This window comes from Hirundo rustica, chromosome 9, assembly GCF_015227805.2.
Source record: "Hirundo rustica isolate bHirRus1 chromosome 9, bHirRus1.pri.v3, whole genome shotgun sequence".
In the NCBI taxonomy this organism is placed as follows: domain Eukaryota; kingdom Metazoa; phylum Chordata; class Aves; order Passeriformes; family Hirundinidae; genus Hirundo; species Hirundo rustica.
The window spans coordinates 13,167,127-13,181,014 of record NC_053458.1 but is presented as its reverse complement, the minus strand read 5'-3'; positions in this window follow the sequence as shown (position 1 = coordinate 13,181,014).

Genomic DNA, 13,888 nt, shown 5'->3' with positions numbered 1-13,888 from the left:
TGTTAGGATCCTGCCCTGCTTCCATTGTACTAAGCAGTAATTACTCTGGAAAGTGCTATTAAGCTGAGTACTCAGTGGGCCAGGTTCAGCTACCCATATTCATGCAGACTTAACACACTGGCTATCCGAGTCCTCCTGGGCCGTGCTCTGAGCATCATCACACAGTGAGCAGTTACTAATATGAATAGTCCCGCTGACTTCAATATAATTATGGAGAAGAAAGAAACGACCCTGGGTGGGTACAGCTGGTATCCAAATCAATCTCTACAGGGGTAAGAATGGCAGAATCAAGTCTTCTGGGCACAGCCAGGTCACTTAATGCTATAGAAAAACACAGCAAAAAACATTTATGCCTGATAGACTGAAAACCAGGATGGAAAAAAAAAAATCTTTTAAGTAAGAATGATAGGAGTGGAAAATCTTCTTCCTAGAAGAAATAAGAATATACCAAAGATACATGCAGAATCAAAAGAACAATAAAAAGCACTCTTTTTTCCCCTGCTTAGGAAATGAATAGAGTTGAATTGCTCTTTGTCACAGCAATATAATACTGTCTTCAGGTGGTCATTGTTTCCATGTCACCTTTGAACCATGCAAAAGGCTTGTCAACATGCTCCTCAAATATTCTGTTGTTTTCTTTCAAAGAGTGATTTATAACACTTCACAGCAAGGAATGTGCCACATCCATTAAACATTAATACTGAGTTACAGTTTTCTAAATCATAGCTATCCGCTTTGTAGTCTTGTGCTTGACTTGTATTCCAGGAAAAGAAATATATATTTTTCTGTTCTGTCATTTATTTATTCAGCACTGGGCTCAACTGAAATCTCCAGAAAACAATGAGAAAATGTCTTTCTGTTTGTTTTAAAAAATACCTGACTTTGCTCGAAATACACAGTGAGAGACAGTATAAATATGAGTAACAATTTGATAAGACTTGAACTGAGGCCACAGCACAATATGTCATAGCTAGGACAACTCATGAGGCCTGCCAGAATTCCTTCCAAAGGAAAAAGCCTACTATGACCTTATATGGGAAGATGGGAGAAATCCAGAGAATGTGAGATTTTTATGTAAACTGGAGAAGAACAAGGGTTCTGAAACAGAAGAGAGATGGTTCCACTGGACAGCTGGTCTCCAATTATGCCATCACATTCATAGGTACTCCTGTCTCTGATGCCTTTTCTGAACACCATTTACTAAATCACTTGAGCACATATTTAAAATTATGTACAATAATAATCCAAGTGAAATGAATGGAAGTTACTATGTGTTTGAAATTAGACACATGCTTAAATGTAAGGCAGAATGAAGTACATAATCCCCTCAACATGGCATCTTCAAGCTGTACTTGAAGCTTGGTCAGTGAAAACATACAGTCACAGAGCAACTCACAACAACTTACCAGTCTTGTCTGTGACACTCATTCCAAGCCATTAGACCCTGGATCCATGGGGAAGGTGACTGCAGGCACAGGATTCCTTGAGCACTTTTTGCTGGCTATGCAGCAGAAGCTGCTGTGCTCAGAAAAATGCATGTCTTAGGGGAAGGATTTGGAACTAATGCACTCTAGAGCATTCTTAGACTCGACAAATCAAGTGATCAAAGTATTAATTATTATTTAGGACATCAGTAATTTCCATCACAGTAATCTAAGCACAATCTTCCAGCTACTATCTAGTTATATTGGACTCCACTCTTAACCACCCAGCACACAAAGCATGGTAAAAACCTTGGTGCCTAATGGAGCACTCTGGAATTCTGGAGACCCTGGGGAAGCCCCTAACCATACCAGTGTCTAGCACATACTGTTTATTGGCAATTTTGTAATCTATGGTAGTTATTACATTTCAAATACAAAAAAGAAGTCTAATCTATATAATGTGAAAGAGAAGACAAAGCCACCCCATCTCAACATGCGCTGTAGACAGTAAATGCATTTCTCTACATGCACATGGGGAAATTAACAGCATTGTCCACATATTCTTTCAAAGTAGTGAACATGCTGTGCTGGATGCACATATACATTAGAGAAGCAAAATTGCTTTAAATAATCAAAATATACAAAGGAATATTTTCTGTGGGCTGGAAATAACACTGACAAATGTTAATGTTTTGCAAATGAAAAACATTCTTTAAGAAGCAACATGAAAAACAGAGCAAATTTTCAGATGCATACAAAGTAAGCTCCTGTATTAACCTGTGTTTTACTACCTATATGTATACAAAGATCATTGTGTGATGAACAAGTACATTCAAACTCCTGTTTTGTTTTGTTTTATTCTAAATTATGAATGCATTTTGGCAAGATCCAGAGAAGGTCAACAGCATGATTAAAGATATTAAGAAGTTCCATATGGTAAGATACTGAAGAGGAGTGGACTATCTGAGTTTAGCAGCAGATTTTGCTGATGTATAAAGTAATGAATGACAAGGACAGACCTCTGTATATTTCCCTGTGTATATCAACAGACAAAAGAGTTTCATCCAAATTAAGGAACAGCATTTTTAGTGTCCCTGCTATTACGCTACTCAGCATATAATTAATCAGTGAAATTCGTTGCTGCAGTAAAATACTGAGATAAATTGATTGCAAACAGGATTAGTCACACACGGATAAGACCAACATACTGATTAAGACTGGATAGGACGATATACAGCTTCCATTTCTTGGGCTACCAGTTTTGGTCACTCAGAGCACAACAACTGTAAAGCCCAGAAAAAAGGCTTTGCACTGGTATTTTCTGGGTAGGGAAAAAAAAGCTACGTACGTGGCTTTTTTTCATGGTCTTTGAAAGGTGTGAAACATCAAACAAGAGGGCTTACTTTATCATGACAATTGCTATATTACAGTGCCTACAAGACTTTTTTTTCTAATCGAGAATACTGACAATTTATAATAAGTATATAAAAACTGAAAATGAAAAGCAAGATTGAGTTGTAGCTAGTGTTTACAATAAATGAAGCTTAAATCCTGCTGTTACATTTCTGACAGCTTTAATAACAATAGATCATCTTGTTTTAGTTGCAGACTGAGAGGGGGCTGCAAGGTATGTCACCCACAAGAATGACTAACGTGTTATGCTTATCACTTTAGAAGAAGAACTATCTGAATTCTCCTTGCTAACTACAGGACAGTGCAAATTACCCTGACAGCACCGTGTGTTCTTTCTATACCTTGCTTACAGGCCAGGATTGCTTAGTCCCAGTGTATTAATAAGTAAGTGCAAGTATTTCAACAATCAGCATTTTAGCATTTGCATGCAAACTCTCATGCTGTGTAATTATACACAGTGCTGGCACTCAAATTAATTAAAGCTGATTTCTCTGTGACTGCAAACTGGTCATATCCCCAGACTTGCTCTAGTATGAAGTCATCACCCTATATTCAACATGACACTTTATGTCCCCAGCATTCTTAGCAATGCTAATATGCAACAACTGTAAATTAGGCAATATTTTACAGAGCAGCTGACAACCGCTGGTTAGTTGTTGAGTTCCTCCTCCCCCTCCCCCCGACACTTTCCACATAAAAGTAAGAAACCAGTTATTTCCATTGTGCTTGCTTTGTAATTATCCGAACTAACAATGTAAACAAATTACATACATTGTTTCAACAGATACTCGCCCATATTTGATTAGGGGTTACGGAAAACTTATAAAACACAAAACCCAACAACAACATCAACAATGTTTGTTTGATGCTAACATGCAATTAGTGTCTGACAATTTCAATGTTAATTTAAAAACTCCTTCTCTTTCTTTTTTTCCCTGAAATGGCTTTTTAGTTTTAAAAGGCATGCTCTTGCCAGGCAAGGATAGGGAACTGGGGAGGCAGAGCAGAAGAGCTGACTGTTAGATTTCAGGACTCCTTATCAAATAAAGTGGAGCTGTAGAAGAGACAGTTCTTCGCAGCAGAGGTCCATAAATGCTGACTTCTGGGGCAGTGCTGAGTTCCAGCATCTTTCACAATAAAGTTGCCTGCTCTAACTTTATAATTTGGTTGAAAGAAGTCCTTTCTTAATACATTTTTTCAGCAGAGATCTCCTCTGAGAAATTAAAACATTTAGTGATCTTTTATCTTACAAATATGACTGCAATAGGACCATTCTCCTACAACCTTCAGAAAGAGAAAATAATATAATCAAGCCCATTGGTATTTTGCATTTACAAAATTTCATACAGACGGTTTCTTCGGCTACAGAACTGAATTACTTCAAGAGAGTTCATGGCTTTATTTCCTTGGAGCCATAGACTGCTCTTGGCGCAGAGTTGCTCTCCTAGAGCTCCTCCTATTCGTGCAAGTATATTTACCATAGTGAGTGACAACAGCAGTTTAAAAAATGCACTGACTCTCCCACTAAGGTAAACTCCCAAGCAGAATCAGATTTTTTTTTTTTTTTTTTTCTCTCCACATAATTTGGTCCTCAGAAAAGACAGAGTCAAAATACAACAAAAGAGAATTGTACAAGTTGATATCCTAATAAAGCAGTTTCTTTAAGCCAACATAAATCATAAAGAGAATATCTCAGCATAGCTCCAGCAGTTGACACAGAAGCTTCTGAAATGCAAGGAACAGCTCAACCCCCACCTTCTCTAGACTGAATTGAAACACTGTTGTGGCTATTATGCTCCTTCCTTCTGTGTTGAGCATGTTCAGCTTTGCTGGATTTTAGGTCCATTTTCATCACTTATAAAAAAATATAAATCAGAAAAAAGGCATGTCAGCTCACATTGTTTTGACATGGTGAGAACATGGAAATGCTAGAAAGACTTATTTTGGGTTGACAAACTGGAGATGTCTGAAACACAGAGTGATAAATATAGATGTGGCAAATATTTGCAGAATCAACTGAGCTTAAGCAACTAGAATATTTAGAATGCCTTTGCTAATGTTTTAAAACTAAGCAATAGCCACATATTCTGTGAGTCCCCATTAAAATCAAGAAACACTGAAGCTAGGCAAAGGCAAAAAAACATTCCCATATCTTTTTAGATAAAGGTTTCTTTTCAAATGCTACAGTATATTCACATACTTCTGTTCTCTACTTGGACAGGCCAGGCCCAAAGACTTGTTTCTATTGATAGACTCACAGAATAAGCTGAGTTGGAGAGACCCTCAGGGCTCATGGAGCCCAGCTCCTGGCCCTGCACAGCACCGTCTCCAAGAGCCACACCATGTGCCCGAGAGCGTCCTGACCAGCACTGCTGCAGTTCAGTATTTAGAAGCAAACATTTTGTAGCATTTCTTGTGTATTTTGCTAGGACCATAATGTTATTTGAGCCCTGTCTACAATGGTAATTTCTACAGGCTGTGGTACCTACACTGCCAACGCTTGAATGGAGAGTAAAGCCTCTTACACATGTAGCTGGAGTTTACTCCTGGGGAAGGCATAAATCAATACCAAAAAATGATAGACTAAAGGGAATTATGGTGCAATTGCCCTTCTTCAGCATTGGAGATATCATTCTTGGTGGTTTTGAAAGCTCAGGTTTATGGTACCGGCTATAAATGCTATGATCTCCATTAAATATTTCAGAAGACATTCAACGTCAGTGATAAATTCAACTTGCAATTGGGGCAGCACAGTTTCAGCAGCAGAGTAAGAACAGGAGTTTGGCCACAAAATCCTTCCTGGATTAATGCTTTCTCAAAAATGCCAGTGAACTCAGTCCTCTATTTCTCTCCAGGTCTTCCTTCACAAACCTCGGTAAACAGGACCAATTCAGGGTGGATTAGATTAGGACACACCTCATTCTCAGCCAGATGCAGTTGCATGCGTTGGAATAGACAGGAGTGAGACTAGAGGTCAGACTGTGATGCCCAGACTTCACACAGGCCCTGTACATCCAAGGAAGGAGATAACAGATGCAACTCAATAAAACAGGACTTCAGTATATGGCGCTCTTCTATTCTGACACAGGGAAGACCTCTTGAATGTGCTAAGATAAGGCAAGATACAGATAAGATGAGTCTGTTCATCATCTCTGAGCTTCACAGGCATGTCACTACCAATCAAATGTATACAAGAATTACTTGGAAAGAAGTCAACAGTCTGCCATCATGCTCCAGAGTGTGCTGCTCTTCTGAGGCAGCTGAGCTATAAGAAAAAAATGATAGGCACTATGGGGCCATTAAATAAAAAGTATTATGTTGTTGTTACTGATATAAAGAAATAAATAGGTGATTGAAGTGATCAAGTAAACTATGGCCTTTCTCAGGAATTGATTAGATATACCATGTCTGTCTGGAAAAAAAGAAAAGCATGCAGTATAGAGACCTTTGATGAGTCCATTTAATTTAAAGTGCAGGAACAGTTTATGATTCTTGAGAAATTACCAAAAACTTTGTAGACAAATTTCCATCTCTTCTTGTTCATTAAAAGAGATGTTTGGAAGACAAGGGCTTTATAGTCAAGGATATAAAGTGTGTGAACTCTCCAAAAGGATGCTGGAAATAACAACACATGAAACAACAGTTCTTTGTTGGTTCCAGATACTGTCCATTCAGTTAATTTAAAAAGGACTATTAGAAATCCAGAGTCAGAAAGACAGATATTTTCTGATTTCCTTATAGGTGATATGTGACCTAGAGCACAACAACCATGTTTTTGTAGTACACCTGAGAAACCTTCTATTAGACTAACTTTATGTTGAATAGGTTTAAATAAGTGAGATGCAAAAAGTTAATCTGAGGTGCAAATATCACAATAAATACCATCTGAAAAAAACAGCCAAGAGCAACCATGTACATCATGGATGCGCCCAGCAACTCTACATTCTACCACATAAAAAACATGTGGAATACAGCCCTGGAAAGAAACTGTTTTTTCAAGGTAAAAAACTGAAAACCTCTTTGTGCCTTGTACATTAGTCCAAAATGTGGAAGCTTTGAAGCAGCCTTTCTAGCCAAGTAATAGAGTTAGTAATAGACTGTTTACCCCAAGGACACTCTGGGATTACTGTATTTTGCCATGTACAAACTGAGAAGTTGCATAACAACTGGTGAAAAGACATCAGTTATTGATCATTCATATAATAAGGATTTTTGGTGAGCTTAAAGCATAAATGGGTCAAGAGTAAAGGAGTAAAATTTATTATTCTGAGTTTATATTACCAATGGGACTAAAAGCAGCATGCTGCTGCTCAGCTTTTATACTCTGGATCATTTTCATGTTTTGCAGCTCAAGAATCTCAAAGTTCTACACCAAGTTAACTTCAAAGCTCTAATAAGAGACTGCTGAAGCTGACAGAGAAATTGTTGAAACTGATTCTGCAGCTCACTCTTTGTGACTGAGCAGATACATTTCTAAATTTTCCTTTCCATCATTTACTATCTCCTTCTCCACTAAATTTAGGTTTGAATGCTCATTTTCTGAACATTTCCCATTCTGTTTGGTTTGTTCCACATTTGAGAATCAGTAGGTCAAATGTGCTGCAGACTATTTTGTTAGACTTGTTAAAAATCAAATTGAAACTGTATGATTAATGATATGACTCATCTGTGTAGGTTTGTTGTTTTTTGTTTTTTTAAACAGGAAAGTAAACAAGTTCTTGTCTAAAGCTCCACCTGCTTTGCTGCTGTTATGGTGCTGTGCATATCAGAGAAAACAATTCCCCCTTCTCAAGGCTGAACTAAAATTAGACTCCACCTGCAAGATGTTAGTGAAATCTTACACAGCTGCATTCCAGAGACAAGTTCCACAGATTGCTTTTGGAAAGCACTGAGCATTTCTGGCAAAATCAAAATCAAACTTGTTAGCTTTTTTTGCCTAACTTTTCAAAAATGTATTATTAATGATAAATGTAATTATTATCACACTAATCATGCTGATAAGTAATCTCAAAAATAGATCCATTTAAAATGTAATTTTACACCCACATCCCACTGTATTTAACCACTTCTTTGCAAATGCAGGCAGTAATCATAATAATACTTAGCACTTAGACAGCACTTTATTCATTTATAGACACTTCTGTGGCACTCATCACCAGAGTAACTTTATTTTCTTTATTATGTCTTCAAAGTGCTGCACTGACATTAACAAATTAATCCTCATGGCACTTCAGTGGGAAAAGAATAAGTTTGATCATGCACTATTTACTAAGCAAAACTCTGCCCTTATCCACCCCCAGTAACCTTCTGCTCACTAATAGGGTGACTATGAACATTGGAACATAGATCACAAGGATTACAGAGCCTTAAAACATACTCAAATTCCAACTTTGAAGTGACAGAAAATTGCTACTGAATTAAACAGTAGAAGTGTCTAAATACATATTCCTACCCGTTCTTACAATAATTCTTTCTGACAAGTTAATGCTAAATATTCCAATGTATGGAATTGTTGGCAGTATCTACACAGCTGTAAACACAAAAAACCTAAAACAAATCACTATTTCATGTAGCAAATGGGAGTGTGTTATATAGAGTTTATCTTTCTTGAGGTGATGAGCTTTTAAGACCTTCATTTATAGAGAGCTTATGCATTTTGGAGACTTAAGTGAAATTTGTGTTGGTTTTCACTCTTTGTGTTGGCAGAAAGACAATTGCTTGTATGAGACTTTTAGTAATAATTTAAATGGGAAGTAGATTAACTAGATGTAAGTCAGTTAATACAGTAAACAAAAGATGAAAACAGATATTGTCTTGTTATATACTTGATAGTTCCTCTGCAGATAATTTTAATAAATGAGAAAATATATACTCAAAATCTGGGATGTGCAGTGTCATTAAGCAGTTGTAACACAGTATAATTGATACCTGTAATTCATGACAGACTCACAATGGATAATTAATGTCACAATTTATTTTGCACGCTAAGAGGCTAAAAAAAAAGTAACTGAATCAAAATAGGTGACCAACTGCAAACATTTTGTTTATTGTGCTTCCCAGTAGTTACTGTCAAAACAGAACTATAAAAGGAGGTTTAACTTTCAGCTCCGAGGTAGTGAACTCCTCTCTCTTAGCACACTATAGGCCATTAAAGACTTGATGGCCTCCTGAGACCGAGTACTTCTAGTGCGCAATATAACAAGTTACACACCGGCGGGGTGGGAGTGGACCGGGGCACTTACCTAAGTTTCATTCACTGCAGTAGCCCAAGGGAACAGTGCATCAAGCCAGCTGCCCTGGCTCAGTTCATCCTGTAACTTTACACTATTTTCCCTCTAAGTCACTACTAATCCCTCGGGTTTACATGTTTTTTTGGGCGGCATCAGAGAAAAGCAGTGTGAAATTGCCTGAAAGCCTCTTTATAAATAAGACTTATGATATAGACCAGTTCTGTTGTTGAAAGACTGAAAGAAACACCCTTGAGGATTGCAAGAACCATTTTACAGGTCTCCTACTGTGATGTTTTTTATCTCTGTCTAATGACTGATAACTTAAAAAAAAAAAAAAACAACAACAAAAAAACCCAGCAAACAAACAACTGTTCCCAGCTTCCTCGTCTAATTTAAGTCAACTCTGTCTGGTTTACTTTTGGTCAGCTACAACAATATATCCAACAGAAAATATCCTTTGCTTAGATATTTTGGCTATCTTGTTAATAACACATTGCCTCTTTATAAAGATTTGCCTTACTCCCTGGAAATTTTTAACACTTTGGGACAAATTCCAACCTGGCTGTGTGCGTCTGGCTGCAGTGAGGGTAAGAGAAGGTGATTCCACCAAAATAACAGTGAAGTGCCCAAGCACTTCACATGCAGGTTTATGAGAGGCATATGCTGCTAGTCTTGTGTCTCTGCCTAATTCTGTGCTACAAACTGAGATACAGCGAAGGTCACTAATCCAAGAAGAAATTTCAAGCTGACCCTGCATATTGGTTAAACCCAACCTCAGTTGCTCATGTTGAGTTTGAAAAGCCATTTCATATTGGCAGAATTGTAGTTCAGGGATAAATGTTCATTTAGTCATGCGAACAACTACTACAAGGTGACGGAAAAGATGGATGCTGCCCAATTCAGAACTTAGATAACCAAAAATTCAGGTCTCATTTATAAGAAACAAACATAAATAGTGGTAAGAAGTCTTTTTCTTCTTTTTAATGTTAAAACCTGGAACATTCCAATTCTCCCAGAGTGTTTCAAGTCACACCGATACATTATCTCCTGAGCTTGTCCCTGACTCTGTATCTAAAAGCAGCCTTTAAAATTAACAGTTTCAGGGATGCCATCTAACACAGAACCATCTCAATTACTTTTCTAGCAGCCACGGCACCTGTTGTTGCTGCTGATAGTTCTCAAAAGTACCACAGAAGTTCCCTGTACCGTACAAGAAACATCCCCAATGCACACTAAACATGCAAAGTATCAGTTGTCTTACCTTTGTGAGATCAAGTTTGGAAACTTTGCTTTCTCAAGGTTCACCTTTTGGGAAAGTTTGTATGCAGCAGCTGATTACACAACAGCCTTCAGGGCTCTAATAGTAACATTTGGGATCAGTCATTAGATTAATATCCTGTGTTTGCAAAATAATTAATAATACAATCCCTATTTCTGAACTTACAGCTTCTATTTATTTAGTATTTATTTTATTTTGGAGAGGGAAAAAAGGTGTTGCAGGGATAATGATATCTTTTGTCAATCAACTTCAAGAACAAAGGGTTTTTTTTTCTTTTTGTTAACAAAACATTAGTTATGGCATTGAAACAATTGTAAATTGGCTTACTGGCTTTCCACAAAGTAAAGTTTAAAACATTCATCTTTGAATGACAACCTTTTTTTTAGTTCTAGTTGAAGATCTTGACAAATATCTTTATGCTTTAGCTACAGTGAAAGAATTACTAACCTCAAGACACTGTCATTTGTTTAGTGGAAAAAGCACTACATCTTCATAACTACACCTACATGTATACCTATCTATTTGGTACCAGAAACCTTAATTGGAAATTAAGTGGTGCTTAGGATAAATTTATCCTTTAGACAGAAATATGGATGAAACAAGTGCAAAACTATGTCTACACTGATGGTTCATTGACCAATTTGATATTGACTCTGTGATAAACAGAATCAACTCCCATATGTTGAAACCTACAAAGTTCCTTAGCAGGCTAAAAAGTAATTGCTTTTTGACCATATTTTTTGTTAAAGTAAGTGACAAAAATCCTGTCCAGTGGGGTTCATTCAAGGTCCTCAAAAGCAGAATGACATGCAGAACTGGTAAGTGCAAAATTAAGAGTTTAATCCCAATAAACTACCTGAGTACTTACTTTGGAATTACTCTGTATTTTCTTACAAATGATAATCCAAATGAAATAGAATGAAATAGGAGGGAGCTAATCAGTATGAATGAATATAACTGGAAGACAGAATGACAAAAATCATTATATTTCTAATTTTTTTCTCTGGAATGTATCCTCTCATAGTAACAAATAGCATGTATATTTATCTATTGGATGACCATATCTCCAAAAACTACACAGTTGTCAGAAAGTGCTCAAAAAGCAGTCATCATATGTGGCAAATGTTTGGATAATTCAGGCAACAGAGCATTTTCCCATTTTTTTCCCAGCATCTTTCACCCACATTACACATGAAACACTTGTTAATTTATGTAAACTGTTCTTTAGGGAAGGTGATCTCCTGCTTATACTCAAATAGTTTTGAGTTTGCCCAGAGAATTCCATGAAACTGTAAATTAATCTGAAAAATCATATCTAGGTTTATGGGACTTAATAGCTAAAAATGTGGTGCTACATTAGTGAGCCTTACTCCTACTTAAGGTAAAATCATTACAATGCAACCTCTACTGTTCACTTCCATTATCCCTTTTGTACATGGAATTTCCAAAAGACATGCTATTTCATGCTGTATACCTGCCCTAAAAACATTGGAGGAAGAGATCAATGGCATGGCCTTGAATGCTTGTTTATCACAGCATTTTTTCAGAAGAGAATTATGTTTCTATGTGGCAGAAGTTGCTTTTGACATGCAGATCAAGCAAGATGGTCACTACAGAGTCTTCCCTTTCGGAGCATTCCAGTCATTCCACAGTGGGACGCCTCTTCTTTCAGCTTCTCTAGCCCCTGGTTTCCTTTTGTACCTCGGTGTCTTACCATTGCCCCTTTGACACAAATTCCTTAGGAGAGACATTTTCTGAATTTGATCTCTCAGAGTTTCTTCCTTTCTTTTCCTTTCCCTTCCAAAAGATTCTGTGGCCAAGTCTTTACTCTGATATTCTCTTCCTGACAAGTAGTTCTCAGATGCTCTAGTAATCTGCAAATTGGTGCAAGGTTTTTTATTTTAGCTGAGAACAAATGAGGAGAATAGTAAATTTGGATTGCTCTGTTTTCACAATATACCATGGCCTTTTCTCAGGGGAGAAGAATAGTGAGGGAAACTTTGGGCCTATTCATTAGTTTGACTGATATTTTTTTCTTAGTTGACAGCTAGCACTGAGAGTACTTCACAGGTATTAAGGAAGGAACAGAAGGCCATCCATTAAATCAATTTATTTAATAAGCCATTAAAAGCTTCAGTGTATGAGTGAGATGTCTACAAGTGCATGCAGCCAGCTTTCCTCCAGCTTTTTACTTCCATTGTTAGGGATCAGGAGGAACTGGAAATCATAAGCTTTTTGAGAATGGCAACGCTTTGACTTGAATAAACAACACTGCTTATTTATAGCAATCTGCACAGAAAGGAAAAAAAGCCTGGGTTTAATACAAACCAGTCAGACTTTCTTGAGCCAACAATGAGCAGACTTCGAGAGAGTCCAACACAAGACGGACATCAGTTGGTAACATCCTCCTTAGCAACAGTATAAGCAGGTTTAGCAGAGAGCTCTCACAAAGCTGTGCTAGATCAGAACTAGATTAACTTGGCTTTACTCTCCTATTTCTTGAGATAGTCACCTCCAGCACTTATATCAGCATTCACATTCCCCTCAGTCCCTTGGTAATTAGAAATCCCTTCAAGCTAAATGGATATCGGAAACATATGTAAACTCACTTGAAGGTCTTGGCCAGCAAGACTTTGATGAATTGATGGGAACCAAGCTCATGCCAAATCCCAACTTTCTAGAGAACCTTCAGGTGCTGAATTTGTAGCCTGAAAATATTTACTTTAGATAAGTTATCAAAATCTATATATTGAGTATAGCTGGTATCTTGTCTAGTGTGCTGCTGTGGCAAATGATATTACGGGTCACTTCAGAGTGACGAAGAATAGTTTTTGATTCCTTTTGAAGCTCACCTTGAACACTTACTACTGAGGACAAAGTGAATCCAAGACGCGGTCATAGCTGCATCCTGTAACCAGAAAGTCTGACTGTCACTTACCAGCTGTTGGGCCACAGGTGTAGGTCAGTGGGGTCATTCACTCCGCTGAGGTACAGATGTGGCTTCATTACTGAACTGATGCTGACCAAAAACCGGCAAGGAATCATTTGGTGCTGCAGTCCTAGTTCTCACGGATTTAATTATCTTTTATATACTTTCTTTTGAGGCTAACCGGGCTAATTTTTCATCTTGGCTGAGGTGTGCCAGTTATGTTTCATACTGCAATTATTTTTTGTTTATTTTAATTTGACTGCTTTAAAATTCTTTGCTTGTGTTGGCAATATTTGCCAGGTGTGTGCTGGCAGTTTTCTGAGAGGTCTTTTGTTGTAATATATCAGCTGACTTTGAACTTGTCACTCTTAGACAAGAGGTAAAGAGCATACCTGAAATTATGATGCACAATCTACATCTCACACATGACTCAGGAGTTCTGTTCGGCTTTTCAGAGGAGAACAAATCTGTAGCTTTAATTTTGCAAGGTTCTGTGCACTCTCCAGAGTGCTGGTAGCAGCTGTTAACTGCCAAATGCTATTTCCAGGGTTGTACCTCCATTAATCATTGTGCAGGTGCATGAACAAAAAGTGGTTTTCTGGCATGATAAGGT